We start from the raw sequence: 15,128 nt of genomic DNA, 5'->3' as shown, positions 1-15,128 counted from the left end.
CTAGGATAGGACCGAGGGGACTTCAAACTAGAAAGGCCCTTCAAACCCCTTTGGGGTTTTCTGGCCACCACTCCCCTGCAGGAGAGGAATCCCCTCCACTTTGGAGTAACCACCATCTAGTCTCTGCCAGTGTCTCCTGGGATGGGAAACTTCCACTGTTCGCTGCCTAGAAAGCAACTGGCTACATTCCAAGGGGAAGGAACCAGAGTAGGACAAGAGAGACTGAAAGAGCCATCCCTGAAACCCGCCATGAACCACATCGTCTTTCAATGTTGTTTTTTACATTTTTTTAATGTTTACTTATTTTTGAGAGAGAGAGGAAGAGAGAGAGAGATGGAGCCTGAGTGGGGGAGGGGCAGAGAGCGAGGGAGACAGAATCTGAAGCAGGCTCCGGGCTCTGAGCTGTCAGCACAGAGCGCCATGTGGGGTTCACACCCACAGACCTCGAGATCGTGACCTGAGCCCAAGTGAGACCCTTAACTGACTGAGCCACGCAGGTGCCCAGAGAAATCTTAAATTTAGGAAGAAATCAATGTTTCCAGTAGACAAATGCATTTTCTTCGGCCTACAATGGAAGACAAATGGGAAGGAGAGATGGGCAGATTTGTTAAATAAAAGTTGAGTTATCAACAAATTCTTAAAAAAAAATAATAATAATAATAATTTTCATTTCTGACTCAATGGACTGTTTCTTTCTTTCTTTTTTAAGATTTTTAAGTAATCTCTACACCCAATGTGGGGCTCAAACTCACGACCCTGAGATCAAGAGTCGCACACTCTACCACCTGAGCCAACCAGGCATCCCTCAATGGGCTATTTCTTTTTGGTTGGAGTGGTTTTTATGACAGTTAGCTCTAACTTTGAGCCCATCTCTTAACGTTTCATTACCTTTGCTTCCCCATTTTGTGCATTTAGAATCAAGAGTCTGGACCTTCCTTCCTCCTGATCAGCAATAAGGCTTGTAAGATCTTTGGGTTTTGGAGACAGAAAAAAGCCCCGTGTAGAAAGACCAGGACTGCCTCATTTCTATTTCTCCTTGACACCTTTTCATGCTGGGTGATTTCAGCTACTTCTCTGGAGGGAATAATCTCTTAAGCTCTCCATCTAATCTGTGCTCAGACAGGAGTTTAAACTCTCTACCATTCGAAGTTTATCAGACAGATCTACAGAGACTTTTCCGGGAGGATGTTTACAAAGGACTTTTAGTGTTGCCAAGAAAAGAAAGAAGGGAAAAGATAGGGTTTCTGAAGGGCAGTTTCATAGCCTGGGAGATTTAAACATAAAAGAACCTTTCTTTCCTTTACTAACAGGTTGTCCAAAGGCCGGTGGTGGGCAAAACAGTTTGCAACAGGGGCAAATGGCTTCCCTGTACGAGAGTGTCCCTTGTAATCACTGAGACCAGCGGAGTTCGCGCTTAGAGACTTGCTCTCTTCTATTGCAGAGTTGGAATTGTTCCAGATATGAAAGCCTATAGTTCTATTTGCCCCCCTTCCTCTGCCTCCTTTATGATCACTTCATTTCTCCGGGAGGTCTTCTTAAAAGGTGATGTCTTGCTTAGTGACAGCGTCATATCTACGTGACTGTGTAGCACTAACCACGTTAAGGATAAATTCCTCTCCTTTGGGGAGGGGGAAATTCTAGAGCATGCTAAATGCCCCATTTAATAAATCATGCAACACAGGCACAGAGCATTTGAGTATGTCTTCAGTAAATCAGAGTTACTTAGAGATTGTGTACCTGTTCAGGTATTTGCAACTTTGCAAGTTCCCATTGTAGAAATCTGAATGCATTTGGCTTAAGTTTAGATTCGTATGTGAGAAAATTTTTCCTGGATTCCAACATTCACTAATACGTAGTTAGGTGTGGAGAGCAACTTCCTTTAATGTGTCACTTGAGAGGCCCTATTTTTATTATTTCCAGAAAAACAAACACTTCTGCCGCCAATCTTGGGAAACAGTTTTCCTCTCTGATAAGAAGGACTTCATTTTATCCTGGTAAAACCTAGGTTTTCATCATTATAATCAAGCAGGAGTGAATTGGGCACAATTGGAGTTCATTTTAATGAACCAGCTCCATTTTTTGAATTGTTAATCTCCATTCCTTTCATTTTTAGTCAAGACTAACACGAAATGGATTTCAACAGTGAGCTTCCCCACCCCTTTCGATGAGCTATTACACGTCCAGTGTCTATACTAGAGAAGGAAATGAATTTATCCCATTTGTCGTGAAGCTGAAGTGTTCAGTTGTAGGGGAAAAAAAATCCTTATTATTCATGGCAACATCTTTGGGTGGTGAAAAAGAAAGTCTAAGAGAGAGGTGCTAGAGGGCATCTAGTGCAAAGTGAGCCCAGGGAGAGCTGTGTGTCTGGACGGAGGGGAAGACGGTTGGCATTCAGCAGGACATTTCCACACAACCTCGATAAACAGGGAAATCAGAATATTAGGTACAAACCTCTGGCCCTCGAGTCACGTAACATATCAACACGAAGAGAAGTTAGGAACCAAATTTTACCTTCTTTTCTGGAGCTGCTGTTAGCACAACACACACACACACACACACACACACACACACACACATTTTCTACAGTCTTTATTTTTTGAGCAGCTTTAGGATCACAGTATTTTTTTGTTTTAAGGAGAAAAAAACCTAAGTCTCAACTCATTGCCAAGAAAGACCTCCAAGGACAAAGAGTAGAAATGAGATTATTGAGAATTAAGCAAAAACCCTAGAACAGACTATATCCGTCCAAGTTACGTCCACCCACCACTGAGTGGTGATGCAATTGAAACCTTCTTCTCAGGTACACTGCCCCAGAATATCTCCCCCATTCTCCCCCGGTCACCGGTATCAACAGACTTGGAAGTGTGTGTGTGTGTGTGTGTTTGTGTGGCTTTTGAATCAGTAGAATGTTGTCCTGATTGAATGTGATCTGTAGCCATCATGACAGAGGGGATTTTTCTTCCCTTTCAATCAACAGCTTTCCATCTAGAGGACACAAAAGTGGCCTAGAAAGAGGTCACCACGGGGCACGCGGCCTGCACGATGGTCCTGAGCTCGTTTTATGACACCAGAAGATAAGCATAGTCAGCCCAAGGGAATGAAATGAAAGTGTCCCAATCAAATTTTAATCAGGCACGTAAGTCCACTCCACGGTCACACAGAAAATCCAAAGCCTGTCGCCCGTTGTAGACAACCAACGCCTCTGAGCTACAAGTTTCATAGGATTTTTGCCTACCAAGGTGCTTTTTTTTTTAATTTTATTTTTAAGTGATCTCTATGCCCAACGTGGGGCTTGAACTCACAGCCCTGGGATCAAGAGTCACACGCTTCCCTGACTGAGCCTTCCAGGAGATCCATTGTGCTACTTCTATTAAAGAATTCACAATTTCTCATTTTTCATGAATCAAAGCTACTAACAATAACAACTAACTTTTTTTTATTTTTTTTAACGTTTATTTATTATTGAGAGACAGAGAGAGAAGAGCACAAGCAGGGGAGGGGCAGAGAGAAGGGGAGAGACAGAATCCAAAGCAGGCTCCAGGCTCTGAGCTGTCAGCACAGAGCTGGACGTGGGGCTCAAACTCATAAACCGCGAGATCATGACCTGAAAGGAAGTCAGGGGCTTAACCGACTGAGCCACCCAGGAGCCCCGATAACAGCTAACTTTAATGGAAGACTTGCTATGGACCAACTGCAACAACCCTGTGATGTGGGTATCATTACTATCCTTATTTTATAGACAAGGACATAGGGGTTCAGAGAGATCAGGTAGCTCCAGCAAAGTCATTCTGCTAGGAAGTGGATGAGCACAGGCTTGACCCAAGATCTGTCTTCTGTCAAAGCTCAGGTGATTCATCACAATACCATCTGGTCCAGCAGAGCTTCTGGTTTGCATGAGGTAGTCCCTGGTGTAACCACATAGCTAAAAAATAAAAGAGGGGGTGGGTGTCTCGATGAGACTGCAAGCCAGATCTGGGCAAATGCAGAATTCCCATTAAGCTCTTTGAAATATTGAAAATTGTTCACAGACTTCCTCTCATCTTCCACATCGTTAACACCTTTCAGTATCCCTACAAACCTGCAAGCTCAGAGATAGGGAATCACTTGCTAAGTCCCATCCCTCATCTAAGAGACCGTCTGACTTTCAGCGGGGCTGTGCAATGCATATACTTGTAAGGCTCCCAGCCCCGCTCCACCAAGGGAGACCCCGGGAAGGGAGAAATAGTACATGGGCTTAAACAAGATATTATTATTTTCCTTTGCAAAATTGCTTCCTGGCATCCTATCCCTCACTGCCCAAGAAGCAGAGCCTTCAGCCTTAACCAAAAAATGGTGGAAAGGTTCTATTTATTAAAAAAAAATTTTTTTTAATCTTTATTTTTGAGAGACAGAGCACGAACAGGGGAGGGGCAGAGAGAGGGAGACACAGAATCCGAAGCAGGCTCCAGGCTCCGAGCTGTCAGCACAGAGCCTGACGCGAGGCTCGAACTCACGGACTGTGAGATCATGACCTGAGCTGAAGTCGGACACTCAACCGACTGAGCCACCCAGGCGCCCCATATTTATTTTTTTTAAATAAGTCCTTCAGCCGTATGATATTGTGACCTCGTGTCTCTAAGATGTTGGAGATACCACATGTTGACTGCTTCTGGCCATTTTGAAACAATCTGAGATCTAAACCTACAGGCCAAGGAATACAAAGAGAGACCCGGGCCATCAATCATGCGCAGACACCCCTAAGTGTGCTTCCTCCTACTTCAGAGGTGGGAGTGGAGCTGGGGCAGAAGAATGTGAACCTTCAAATAGATCTTACTGGGTCCTAAAACAGGAATTAATATCGAAAGATCTTTCAGACAAGCCGCATCAATGTGGAAAATAATACGAACCCGGCTACTCCTTCAGGTGAAGCCGCCTCGGAGCTCATGTTTCTGTTGACTGTTAGCTGCTGGGAGCCTGGCCGGAAACTATTCATCCCTGTGTCCCCGCAGCGCCTAATATACAACTTGGCACACTGGAGTATTATGGAAATATTGGCTTTATTACTAAAAATAAAGTCTAGAACCTCCAGGGCAGACACTGGAAGGAGACTGGCCAGGGGAAGAATGGGGGTTTGGGGTAGGCAGCTCCAGGGACCCTCCTACCATATTTAGGATTCGCCTTCTCTTTAGAGGGTTTTATGTCCATTACTCCTACTTCCACGGTGGTCTCAGGGAAGGGCTGGACTTCCCCTAACACGTTGGCCCCAACCATCTTTCCAGGTGAGGTCTGGAGCCTGCCCAAGGGAGGCTAGAGCCTTCAAAAAAGACTCTGCCAAGGGAATAGGAAACCACAGGAGGGAGGTAACTGAGAGATCCAGCGAGATTTGAGAGCCTGGCTTTAAAACACGGCTTCACACATCAGCAGCCTGCAGTTCACTGTGGGCCCCTCGCCCTGCCTCTGCGGCAGAGAATACATTTCACCGCATCCCACGATAAGGGTGCCTGAAGCCTTCAGAATTCTCCACGTCCACTGCCTAAAGGCCTTCCACACAAGTGATTTGGAAATTCTACAAGTGAAGTTAGAAATATCTGTATTTTTATAATATAGTTAGAAAAATTCTAAACCAGGGGCGCCTGGGTGGCTCATTCGGTTAAGCATCCGACTTCGGTCTGGGTCATGATCTCAGCTGCAGGTGAGTTCAAGTTCAAGTTCAGCTGCAGGTGGTGGGCTCTGTGCTGACAGCTCAGAGCCTGGAGCCTGCTTCCGATTCTGTGTCTCCCCCTCTCTCTGCCCCTCCCCCATTCATGTTCTCTCTCTCTCTCTCTCTCTCTCTCTTTCTCTCTTGCTCTCTCTCTCAAAAATAAATAAACATTAAAAGATTGTTGTAACCAAAACAAGAAATAATATACATGCTATTGCAGGAATTACACTACTTAAACACATCACCAACCACTAAGAGAAAGTTAGGGTCAACCTCAGAACAAAAAGTTTGCTATCGCCGTGTACTTGAGGAGTGTCCCCTGACGGCAGGGCCACCCTCAGAAAAAAAGCTCCTATTTGCAGCCAGGAAATGATGCAACAAAATACATTAGAGATGTTTAGCAGATGCCAAGGCTGGTAAGCCAGCAACTGTCACCCGTATTCTCTCATCTCAAAATTTTGCATTAGTCAAAACGGGCAACCTCTTGTTGAGTTTTCAATAAATGTCATAAATGTGACCATACAAAATAAATTTATGCCGGCCAGGTACAGCTTTTCTGTGTTTTATATACTGTGTTCTTCGGTACATTTCATCTGGTAAAAGGACTTCTGTGTCTCTGAAAGTTTGAAAGCCCCTCCCTAGATCATTAAAGGGAGGTAGAGCCTTGTCTCCAGTTCCCCAGGACCCCATTTGTATTCTCTGTCTCCCAGGACCCCGAGACCTCCCCACAGACTTGTCCTTATTCCTGCAGGACTAAATAGGAAAACCAGGTCTCAAGTCGATGCACCCAGAAAGCATGTGAGCTGAGGTTGTTGGGAGGAGGCTTTTGGCTACACCCTGGGATGAACTGAGGGAGGGGCACTCATCAGAAATGCGGTAAGGGATCATTTTCTTACACACGACAGCCCAGTGATGCTGAGATAACTATACAACAGCCTTGCACATGAGCACCAAAGGGTCCTTCGGAGGGACCTAGACCCGCCCCACATTTACTTATGAGGAAACTGAGGCCCAGAGAGGGAAGTGACTTACCCAAGGTCACACCATGCTTGCTCCCCTCATTCTGTGTCCCTTCTTCCTTCCACCGTGGCCCTCCTTCTCACTTACAGTGATGATCAGTTTCTGAGGTGAGAGGGTTAACCTTCATTCTGAAAAGACGTTAGTCGTGATTTATATTTTTTAATGTGGCTAATGGTAGAAATAAAATGATAATGAGAGAGCAACACACGCTTTCAAAGTGACTGTTCGCCAAAGCGAACATTAAGCCTGATTTGATCACACCCATTAGAGATTTCAGCCGAACATTACAGGGATGTTTCTGGTGATTCTGTCTGATGGATGTGACAGGGTCAGCTGCTAGGGATAAAGAACCATCACTGAAATGCCCAGCTAGACAAGATTTTTATCAATTATAGGTACAAGAGAATTTGAAATGTTATGTGTAAATCAAACTATTTCTAAAATGAAGCAGTTATTTTTAAAAATTCACTTGTATAATATAAGCAGTTTTACCCTTATTGGCCTTTTTCATAAGTAAAAAGATATTTGGGGAGGATAGATTCTATTTATTGTTTCAGATGTTGGATTTTTATAATGTGAGACACCTATATGGAGAGCTTTAAGTCTAGAAGTTACCTTAGAGGCTGTAAGGTTCAACCTCTTCATTTTCCAAACGAGGTAGCTGTGGTCCAGAGAGAGGAAGTGACTGTCTCAAGGTCACATAGCAATCGCCATCAGAGCCAGAACTATGAAAACGCCTCCAGATCCAGGTCAAGGCATGTCATTTGATTAAAAGCCCTCAGAGCTCTCTGCCCTGTGAGTTGCAGAAACAAGATTGCAGTAATGGAAATACAAAGGAGCACAGTCTACTTCCTTTATAAGTCCTTTATTTTGCCTTTAAAAATATAATATTGTTACTTACTCAATTTCAAAAAAAAATTAAATAATATACAATAAGACAATTGTTTATTAAAACAGATTAAAATGAAAGAGAGAAAGAAAGAAGGAAAAAGAAAGAAAAGAAAGAAGGAAAGAAAGAAAGAAAGAAAGAAAGAAAGAAGGGAAGGAGGGAGGAAGGAAAGAGGGAGGTAGGGAAGGAGAGAGGAAAAAAGAAAAGAAAAGAAGGGAGGAAGTCAGGCAGACAAGCAGAAATAAGAATGCCTGTGGGGGCACCTGGGTGGCTCAGTGGCTTAAGTATCCGACTCTTGATTTCAGCTCAGGTCATGATCTCATGGTTCTTGAGTTTGAGCCCTGCATCAGGCTCCATGATGATGGTGAGGAGCCTGGTTAGGATTCTCTCTCCTCCCTCTATCTCTGCCCCTGTACTGCTCTCTCTCTCTCTCTCTCAAAATAAATAAATAAATAAACAACAACAACAAAGAATGTGTGTATGATTCATACGCACGTGTTCTCTGTGTGAGGGGGAGGGGTGATCGAGGAATACGTATTTTGACTGAAATCAAAGCCTCCAGTAAGATATTTAGATCTGTGTTTCCTACTAATAAAATTTTTATTTATTTATTTCCAAAAATCCTTCAACAGAGGCATAGCTACAGATTCTCCCCTTCTTGCCTCTAATCCTGTCCCTTCTTCCTACGGAGCAACACTGTAGCACTCCGGGGCAGCAAGACTCCTTAGCCACCACCATGCCCACCCCTCCCACTGACGAGGACAACCGGGACCCCAGAGAGGGAGTAAATTGTCACAGGAGTGGCAGAGGATGCTGGAGACACCCTGGACGCTTCATGTCTGAGTTTCAGCCATGTTAATGATGAAAAAAAAATTTTTTTTTAATTTGTTTTTACAAATACCCCAGTTGCATAGCAACGGACGTCATCCCTGAATTGCTTTCGCCACCTCCCTGAGAACCTTGAGCCTGATGGTCGCAGAGTTTTTGTTTCCATGGTATTTTATTAGGCATAGTATCTTTTCATGCCTGGCATGCCCCATGGTACCCAGCTTATCCCTGGGAGGCAAAGGGCAGAACAGGAAACTGGGCTTCAGAGAGTCAGATGGGGCCAAGGTCACACGGCCAAGCAGTGCTGCTGGTAGATCAGCTTCTGACTGTGAATCAGGCTCCTGAAGGCAAGTGCACTTTCCTCTCTGTGTTGTGCCCCCAACCCCCTTCCCCAAGGAGAGGTAGCAGACAGTGCACCCTGCTGCCTACTGATAAAAACCCTGCAATGACATAGTTGGGGCTCCATCTTTATGGTCCGAGTGCCATCTCTTATAAGCTTTAAACATCTAACATAGGGGATTTAAGTGAAATGGTTGTTTTAAAGGGATATATATACGTATATATATATATCAAGATTCAAAGGCTTCATGTTTGAAGTTTAGCAGAACACTGATGGCTACCTCAACAGATGACCTACAAACTTCACAGTCACCCAGGGGCTCCTGGGAGTTAGGTTAACACTGTTATGATTCAGGGGAATTACGAGAAACTTCAAAATGAGATTCATGGGCTCTGGATGAGGCAAGAACTAAGAGAGACAGATGTAGGAAGAAGTCAAGCAATTGTCAAGCACGGGCTGGGGAAGGTTACCTCTGTGGTCAGGATCCCACCTCTGAGCCTGAGGCTTATCGTTTAAAATAATAATAAATAATCTGGAGGCATCTTGGTTCAATTTGAGTATGAAAAGCCAGTGTCCACAGGCAGCTGCCGGGCTAGGCGTTCACCCTGCTGGGGCATTCGTGGAGACATTGTCGGAGACAAGAATAACTCGAAGCAGAGACATCCCAGCTGGGGCATCGCCCCCACCTACCCCCCTCCATCTGAATTTGCAGTCCTGGCGGTTAGAAAAAGTGTCTCCATCTTGTAAACACAGCAAATTTGATCTGGAAGTCATTGAGAAAACATAAACATGGAGCCTCATGCGGTCATGTTTACGCTGCTCCAGCCCCGGTGAAAGATGAGCCGTTTATGGAAGCATCGGGTTTTTTTCAAAGGCGCTTTTTTTAAATTTTTTTTTTTTATTTTTTACAAATGAAAATCCCAAGAAGTACACATTCCTGGGAAGACCAGAGTCCCGACGGAGAGACCACAAATGCACGAACAAGTGTTGCTTACGCAGGTAACGGATATGATGTCACACTTACTTGGGTTGTCTCCTGAAATTGCAGAAGTTGCTTTTCCCAAAAGTCAATTGCTTTTGAAGCGGAAATTCACAGTACTGGAACAGCTTCTAAACTATATCCTCAGTTAAGAATATGATTTCGTGACTATTTCATGCTTCTCAAACCCATTCCAACTTTGCAGGAACACAGACCAGGAATTTAGCCCGGCTCCCTTCATTTAATGAGTACATAAATGGAGGCACAAATTGGAAGTGACTTACTTAAGGTCGCAGAGCTTGTTAGTGCCAGAAGTAAACACAGGACAATGATTTCCTGATAATGATTTCCTGATGTTTACTGGTTCTTTCAGAACGTGTCGCTTCCAGATGCTGCCATGTACCTAACATTCTTGTCCGAGGGCAGTTCTGATATTGTGTTCTAAAGGGAGCAGGTAATGGGTATTATTCCATGACCGTGGCATGAAAGAAATGCCACATGATTGTTCTACAAATAAATTAATTCTGATTAGGAGAAGCCATTTCAAAGGGTTGGTAGAGAAATGCACCAAGTCAGTCATGAGTGAATGGGGCTCATCCTGGAAGCAGCAACAGCACCACCCTCCCCGGGAGACATGGAGGGGCCCCAGATGCCCAAATGGAGCAGCCGTAAGAGCCTCTGGTTGTTGATGTCCTTGCACTTCAGAGTCTACACAGGTCGACATCTCTCCTGCTCCTGGGCCCTGGCCTCTGCAGAAGACGTGGGTTCCTGGGCTCATTGAGGCTCCGCCTCCACTCTGGGGCCGGGGAGGGAAGAGAGTAAAGGCCTAGAACCCAAGCCACCTCTCTGCTAAGTTGAGAGTACCTCTCCAGCCACTTCCTCCCACCCCAAATCCCAATTCTCTTTCTTCTGTTCTTGCTCCCCAGCCTCTCAGGCAGCTTCCATCCCAGGTTAACACCATCGTCTCCGAAGTCAGGCCAGAAAAGCAGAGAGAATTCTCTTTTTCAACCCTATGCCCAAGGAATCTTGAAACAAGGAAAACCAAAAGACCTCTCTACCTAGAGCAAGAGAGGGAAAGATACAATAAGAACAAATTCCAGACAGATATCTCAGTAAATTATCCTGCCAGTGATATATGCCAACTTTTCCATGCAGAATTCAGAGCCCTTTATAATGGAGCCACGATGCACTTGTACAACACAAGCCCGTCTACAGGGCCCTGGCAGACTCACCGGTTCATGTGACCCTCAAATACTAAGGTAGGTCTCACTGTCCCATTTTACAGATGAGGAGACTAAGACTTAGTGAAATGATATTTGCACGTTTTTTTCTGGTCTTGAGAAGAGGGTGGCAAGCCATGCATGATGTCAAATACCCTCTGAACTTGGGCCAAACTCTCAGTAAGCCAACATTTGTTAATACGGCTCCATGATAAATTTCTTCCTCGGGTTTAAAACAGCTGGATGAACTTGGGTGAAACAAACAAACGCGACTTTCGACATTCTTCTGCCCTGAGCTCCATTGTTTTTGTTCACTCAACTTCAAGGTTAGGGGAGAAAAAAAAAAAAAAGACCAAAGATCATAAACAATCCCCCTACTTTTGTTCCTCCTCGGCGTTTGAAGGTTTTGGAAAGAAATTCACTGAATGATGAAAAGAATTGTGTAAATTCCCTAGGGTTAGTCTAGGTCTCTGTGCCCTGGTGCCAAGACTCGTGAGACTGTGTCCTCAATCTCTATTTGTGTCCACACCCCGGCCTGATCTGCACCTTCAACGGGGTTGGGGCGTTGACTGGTGTCAACTTCGTCATTTCCCTGGAGACACAGACTACAAACCTGAAAGAGCTTCCTCAGTCATTGCTACGGTCTGAATGTGTCCCCCCAAAATGCCTATGTCGAAGCCCTAACCCCCAACATCAGGATATCAGACGGTGGGGCCTTTGGGAGTGAGGAGGTTGTAAGGGTGCAGCCTTCACGAATGGGATTCGTGCTCTTATAAAAGGACTCCCGAGAGCTCCCTCACCCCTTCTGCCATGTGAGGACACAGTGGCCTGCTATAAACCAGGAAGTAAGCCCTTATCAGACACCCCATCTTGGACTTCCAGCCCCCGGAACCGTAAGGAATAAATTTCTATTGTTTACAAGCCATCCAGTCTGTGGTATTTTGTTACAGCAACCAAACTAAACCAGTCATTCAGTGCCTCCGGTTACCCAGAAAGCATTTACTGAGCGAGCGCTATGTGCCGGACATTGTTTTGGCTGTGGGGACTTAGTCACAAACAGATCAAAGCCCCTGCCCTCATGGAGCTCCTGTTCTGGCAGAGGGAGAGCAGAACAGATGGCAAATAGAAATAAATAAATATTATCCCAGGTGATGGTAGCAATAGGAAGAAAATACAGTTGATCCTTGAATAACTCAGGGGTTAGGAGCACAGTCAAAAATCTGAATATCTGACTCCCCCAAAACATAACTACTAATGGCCTTAGTACTTTGGCTGACCCAAAGCCAACTGTAGACAGCATAGTTGATTAACACACATTTGGTGTGTTACATGTATTATATACCGCCTCCTTACAATAAAGTAAGCTAGAGGAAAGAACGTGTTAAGGAAATCATAAGGAAGAGAAAGTATTTTCAGTACTGCACTGTATTTATTTTTTAAAAATCTGTGGGGGCGCCTGGTTGGCTCAGTTGGTTGAGCATCCCACTTTGGCTCAGGCCATGATGTCGCAGTTTGTGAGCTCGAGCCCTGCATTGGACTCTCTGCTGTCAGCACAGAGCCCGCTTTGGGTCCTCTGTCCCCTTCTCTCTGCCCCCCCCCCACTCTCTCTCTCTCAAAATAAATAAACAAACCTTTAAAAAATATGCGCGGAAGTGGACCCACACAGTTCAAACCTGTGGTGTTCAAGAGTCAACTTGATCCTCCTCAACTTGATCAACTTTGGATCCTCTGCCCCCCTCTCGCTGTCCTTACATCCTTTACTCTCTCTCTCTCTCTCTCTCTCTCTCTCTCAAAAATAAATAAACATTTTTTTTTTTTTAAAGTTAACCAGAAAGCAATATTACCCAGGTAGGCCATGGCTGTCCTCTGACTAAAGTCTCAACTCTAGCATCCCTCTAGGATGTGACCTTGCTCAACTCACTGACATTTGCCCCAGGGCCACCATGTTCGGGTGTATAGGCTGTACACTGCACAACACAAAGGAGAATCATTCACACAGTGCCCTCGTGACTGTGAAACATGGAACTCATCCTCTCCAGGAATTCTCTTCCCCACCTCCAACCCCAGGCCATCACACGTTCTATATTCACCATTTCCAGGATATGAGATTTCCTTTTGTGCCCTTTATATGCTCAGGTCCCTTTCTTAGGAAAGTATCTCTTTACCTTCTCCATCCACAATCTCTTATTCTTTCAAGACCTAGTTCAAATATCTCTGTTCTTCAAAGGTCATTCTGACTCTCCAGCAGAATCTGTGCCTTTATTTTGTCCCTAACGCTATGACCTCTCTTATCATATTGGTTTGCCATTTCCCCAGTAAACAGCCTGGGGACACAAACTGAATATCATATTCATTCGGATTTCCTCAGAGTTGATTGCATGAGCATGGATGATGGAATGAAGAAAAAACAGTGACAACCCCAGGACGTTCGTTTTTAGATCTATCGTCCAACATTTTTCAAAGCGTTTCAATTTGTTTCAATTTCAGTTTGTTTTCTCAACCTGTTCTGCAAAGCATATCTCTTAAAAGGTTAATTCTGAATTTTAAAAAAAGGTTCAATGGGTGAATTTCAGGGAAATTCGTATTACAGGTAAAGAATTCCTTTATCTAGTCCTTCTCCGGGGCTTTCATATGCTAATAATCATTTTGAATCCCCAAGGAGGGAACATAGAAAACCAGACTTATTTTGACCATGAATCTGCTTTTTCACAAATACCTGTGGGCTCAAGAGATCTATTGTTATGTTTCCTCTATATCTGTGTTCCAACTCCCTAACCAAGAAACAGGGGAGGCTGGTTGAAATAGTTGCTGTTTCGTGTGTTTAAGAAGCAACAGAAGGAAAAGACGGAGGGAAGGCTGAGGCAAAATACAAGAGGACATTTAGTGTTAAGCTAATGGGTGGATGCTATTTGGTGGGCAGTGGGCAGACACCAGCAGACGTCAAATAGAGTCTTTGCATTTTGGAAAGTCACGCTGGAATCACTAGAGAGAAAAGAATTGGTAGGGGCAAGGGTAGTTGAATCAAGTGAGGGGGCCATCGCCGTAGTCGAGGCTAGCAATAATGGCGGCCTCAGAGAAATAATGGCAGTGGAATTGAGAAACAGAGACACAGAGAGATAAAGAGGCAGAGACAGAGACAGAGAGACAGAGATAGAAAGATGTGGAAGTTAAAAAAAGAGACAGACAGAAAAAAGACCTTCAGAGGAAGTTACAAGTGGAAATAGCGGAACTTAGGACTTGGTCACAAGTTAAGTTGTCCTGGGTGATGTGAGAGGAGCTCAGGCAAAGCTCAGACCGGGGTGCAAAACGGAAGCAGGTGTCAAAAAACTCAGGATAAATATTTTAATGCAGTATGTTTTTAAGTTTATTTACTTTTGTTTTTAGTAATCCCTACACCCACGTGGGGCTCGAACTCAACCAAGAGATTAAGAGTCACATGCTTTTCCGACTGAGCCTGTCAGGCGCCCATTAATGCTATATTTTTATTTTTTTTATTTTCTTATTTTTTAAGTGTATTTATTTATTTTGAGAGAGAGAGGGAGAGAGCAGGAAGGGGCAGAGGGAGAGAATCCCAAGCAGGCTCCCCACTGGCAGCACAGAGCCCAATGCGGGGCTCGAATCCACGAAGCTGTGAGATCATGACCTGAGCCGAAACCAAAAGTTGGACGCTTAACCGACTGAGCCACCCAGGTGCCCCCACAATGTTTTTAACAATAAATAGTAATGTAAAACATTCATGATATATAAAATATTAAATTTTTAAATAAAGACAGGATGTGTTACTGATTTCTTACTTCTGCTTCGTTGTGCAATATGGCTCAGCAAGGCACTGAATGTAGGGTGACCCCCAGCTTACAGACTTGTGGTGCTTAAAAAACAGTGAGAGAAGGAACTGGTCTGGGGTAGAAGTTGGGGGGTGTTACTCTGGCTCTTCACAGGTGTGCTTGGCCCCCTCAAGCTGCAGCTGAGGTCTATCTGGTGTAGGACTAAAAAACAATCTCTGAGATTGGGGGGTGAGAGAGAGAGAGAGAGAGAGAAGCGAATTTTGGCTCAATGCTGCGACCACCAAATTCACTCTCTTCTCAAAATGGACGGTAACCTTTACTTAGCTTCCCCACATCAAATGGAAAGTGCCAGGAGGGTGTTCCAGGAAAAAGCACATTGCTTAAGCA

The sequence above is a fragment of the Panthera uncia genome, chromosome C2 (genome assembly GCF_023721935.1).
Source record: "Panthera uncia isolate 11264 chromosome C2, Puncia_PCG_1.0, whole genome shotgun sequence".
NCBI lineage: Eukaryota > Metazoa > Chordata > Mammalia > Carnivora > Felidae > Panthera > Panthera uncia.
Note: the sequence above shows the minus strand (reverse complement) of the source record.